Source organism: Oncorhynchus clarkii, chromosome 7, assembly GCF_045791955.1.
Source record: "Oncorhynchus clarkii lewisi isolate Uvic-CL-2024 chromosome 7, UVic_Ocla_1.0, whole genome shotgun sequence".
In the NCBI taxonomy this organism is placed as follows: domain Eukaryota; kingdom Metazoa; phylum Chordata; class Actinopteri; order Salmoniformes; family Salmonidae; genus Oncorhynchus; species Oncorhynchus clarkii.
Window position 1 is genome coordinate 69,269,005 of NC_092153.1, and position 4,475 is coordinate 69,273,479.

A 4,475-nucleotide genomic window follows, 5' to 3' on the forward strand; every position below is an offset into this window, starting at 1 on the left:
AGTGGTGGGGGCTGAAGCAGTGAGGGGGGAGAGTGGTGGGGGCTGAAGCAGTGAGGGGGGAGAGTGGTGGGGGCTGAAGCAGTGAGGGGGGAGAGTGGTGGGGGCTGAAGCAGTGAGGGGGGAGAGTGGTGGGGGCTGAAGCAGTGAGGGGGGAGAGTGGTGGGGGCTGAGGCAGTGAGGGTGGTGAGTGGTGGGGGCTGAGGCAGTGAGGGTGGTGAGTGGTGGGGGCTGCAGCAGTGAGGGTGGTGAGTGGTGGGGGCTGAAGCAGTGAGGGGAGAGAGTGGTGGGGGCTGCAGCAGTGAGGGGGGAGAGTGGTGAGGGCTGCAGCAGTGATGGTGGTGATTGGTGGAGGCTGCAGCAGTGAGGGTGGTGAGTGGTGGGGGCTGCAGCAGTGAGGGTGGTGAGTGGTGGGGGCTGAAGCAGTGAGGGGGGAGAGTGGTGAGGGCTGAAGCAGTGAGGCGGGAGAGTGGTGGGGGCTGAAGCAGTGAGGGTGGTGAGTGGTGGGGGCTGAAGCAGTGAGGGTGGTGAGGGCTGAAGCAGTGAGGGGAGAGAGTGGTGGGGGCTGCAGCAGTGAGGGGGGAGAGTGGTGGGTGCTGCAGCAGTGAGGGTGGTGAGTGGTGGGTGCTGCAGCAGTGAGGGTGGTGAGTGGTGGGGGCTGCAGCAGTGAGGGTGGTGAGTGGTGGGGACTGCAGCAGTGAGGGTGGTGAGTGGTGGGGACTGCAGCAGTGAGGGTGGTGAGTGGTGGGGCCTACAGCAGTGAGGGTGGTGGAGGCTGCAGCAGTGAGGGTGGTGATTCGTGGGGGCTGCCGCAGTGAGGGTGGTGAGTGGGGGCTGCCGCAGTGAGGGTGGTGAATGGTGGAGGCTGCAGCAGTGAGGGTGGTGGAGGCTGCAGCAGTGAGGGTGGTGGGGGCTGCAGCAGTGAGGGTGGTGGGGGCTGCAGCAGTGAGGGTGGTGAGTGGTGGGGGCTGCAGCAGTGAGGGTGGTGATTGGTGAGGGCTGCAGCAGTGAGGGTGGTGATTGGTGGAGGTTGCAGCAGTGAGGGTGGTGAGTGGTGGGGGCTGCAGCAGTCAGGGTGGTGAGTGGTGGGGGCTGCAGCAGTGAGGGTGGTGAGTGCTGGGGGCTGCAGAAGTCAGGGTGGTGAGTGGTGGGGGCTGCAGCAGTGAGGGTGGTGAGTGCTGGGGGCTGCAGCAGCGATGGTGCAGGGTGGTGGTGGTGTGTGCGTTTATGTGTGTGTGTGTATACGTGTGTGTGTGTGCCTGCATTCATTCGTTAATAAATTTTTATCTGTCTGTGTGTGTGTGTGTGTGTGTAGGGAGATATCCCTGTGGCTCTGAGGTGGCAGAGGGCTGGGGATATAGGGTGATGACATCACTGCTGGCTGCAGAGGGCAGGGGATGCAGGGTGATGACATCACAGCTGGCTGCAGAGGGCAGGAGATGCAGGGTGATGACATCACTGCTGGCTGCAGAGGGCAGGGACGCAGGGTGATGACAGCTGGGACCTGGAGCAGTGCTGAGCCGGGATCTGGACACTGCAGGGACAGAGAGAGTCAGGCTCCAGTGATCCTAGTGACAGAAGAGGAAACACAGGTACATATAGTATATAACAGGAGCACAGCCATAACAACCTGCTCATTGATCAACCGCAGGCCCTTTTCTTTCCTAATAGAAAAGTAGGATCAAGTCTTATGCTTACTCAGCACAATTGTATGTGGTGCTCAAATTGCAAACTGAATTGTGCCTTTGCACTGTCACACCCTTGTGATTCAAGCCCCAGTTTAAAACACAGACAACACTGTCTACCTAATCATCGATCCATTTCTGTTCTTCCTGATGAAACGTAAACCAAACATATCGACACAGAGTACTGTATATCAATCCATTACTATCTATGTGGAGCCATACACCTACTTTCATGTGGTAGGTTCATACTCTAGGGACTGGTTTCCCAGACACAATGGAGAATCTCCATTGAAAATACTTTTCAAAGACTAGGTTTAATCTGGGTCTGAGGAAACCGGCTCTAGGGGTCTCTGTAGCACACAGCAGACTCTTATGGGGAGACAGTGGCCTCTGGTGGTTAACATTACGCACTGTGTGTGTGTGTGAGTTTCTTTGTGTAAACAGAATGTTTATACACATGCATTTATACTATTATGTTTGTTTGTAAACTGATGCTTTACATTATCTCTGGATTGATAGAATAGGTTTGTAATTATAAACCAACATTTTTTAAATGATCTTCCACACATCTATTTTTGGATTACCCCTCATCCCTGTTGCTCAGTGGTCTGTTCTGGACTATACCATGAAGCAGACTCCAGATGGAGTCAACTCTAATCTTTGTGTGCAGTTGCTTCAGTCCGCCATTAGCTCTGATGCATTTGACACTCACACACGTTGTTACACACGGCACGCACAAAGATAATTATGTGAAGACGTACACAGAGATACGCACACACACACCGACAAAATCTGCACACATACACTTACTTTGACACACAAGCACACTATATTTTGCACATACATTTTTATGGTTCATTGAAGTCATTGCACCTCACGTGTTGTCATATAGAGCAGTGTGTTGGTTTTGGCCCTAGCATTACATCGCTGATTCAAATAATCAAAGCTGGATGATGAGTTGGTTATTTGAATCATCTGTGTAAAACAAAACGTGCATCCTGGGGGTCTCGGGGATCGAGTTTGGGAAACCCTGACTGATTTAGAGAAAGAAGCACACAGCTGCAGAGTGGACGTTGCCCGTCAGAAACAGGTCAGGTGTACTTGTACAGCCTGTCCACCAGGTGGAGGTATAACCCACCACGTACATCACCTGTCGACAGCTGGGGATAGTACACAGCCTCGCAATCCCGACCTTACCAGCAATGGAACTGCAATATTACCGCATATATAGAAAATTAGGGAATCAAAACTTATAGTAGCCTTTCAAAATATATAATAAATCAACCAATAGCTCAATGTAATTGTAATTCGTATTAGTTCATATGCAATAGGAGATCAGAAATGATCAATGTTACACTGAGAAAAGCAATAGTTCTAATAACTTTGTATAATAAATTATCCTTTCTTCTTTCAATTTACAGTTGAGCAAATACATTGCACACCTATTGCATTTACTTGTTTTAAACAAGTTTGAAAAGCTATCGATTTGACTGTATGGAAGAGAATATGTTCTAATTAGATCAATAGAAAATAATGAGGCAAAGATTGTCTAACAGCGGGACCCTGTTACTACTCCATGACTTTTGCTCTGACTACAAACACACAGGATAGTCTGATGGCGAGAGTTAGTGGTTGGGGTAGCACTGCGCAAAATATTTAGTAATCAGTTCATCGAGGTTATACTGCATGGATGTGTTGGGGAAAATAATACACTGTCCTATGTTATAGACAGAAGAGTGCTACATGGCAGACCAATCCGGATCTCATCTCGTCATGTCCAGCCCACTCATTATCTCAGCGAATAATGGCTAGCAGAAAGGTTGCTGACTTTTTCAGTGGCTAAACCAACTAGGCTCATAATTTAACAATTATATTCATATGTACAGATGGCAAACACATTTGTTATTAAGGCACATGAAATTTCACATGAACCAGAAGGCATTTCTGCCCCAAAACTAATTTAGATTTTTAAAAAAAGTTCATTCAAATGGCTCTCCTGTGAAGTGGGGATGCGTGATATATGCCTAGTTTCCAGAAAGGAGTCACAATTGTTTGGTCCCCACAAGGATAGTAAAACAAGTGTGTGTGTGTGTGTGGATGACACCAGGCCAGTGCTCAGTGATGTGTGTGAAGTAAGACAGGAGAAATAAAGCAATTCTCTCTCACTCTCTTTCATACTCTTTCTTTCTTTCTTTCTCTCTCTCGCTCACTCTCTTTCTCTCTCTCTCAAACAAATTAAACCTTTAAACCTTGGCGTGCCACTTAAATTATTTAACTTTCTCTCTATAGCGTAGCCTACCTCTCTCTCGCTTTTTCTCTCTGTTACTCTCTCTCTCTCTCTACACACATAGACACATACATCTTTATCTCTGTGACATGAAGCACTCAAAACAAAGGCACCATCGACGAGGCGCACACTGAGGTTGACAGGAACAAAGGACAAGACTCACATATCTCAAGTCTGGTAATGAGTTTAGACACTGAAGCCTAAGACATTTGTGGGCAGATGGTTCAACTGTGGGCAACCCCCCCTTTCAGACACACAACCCTCCTTCTAACACACACCCCTAACACAACCCTCCTAACACACACCCCTAGCACAACCCTCCTTCTAACACACACCCCAAGCACAACCCTCCTTCTAACACACACCCCTAACAAAACCCTCCTTCTAACACACACCCCTAAAACAACCCTCCTTCTAACACACACCCTTAACACAACCCATCCTTGCATACTCATGCATGCACCCTGTCCTCTTTCTCCTCCTTCTTCTCTGTGTGTGTGTGTGTG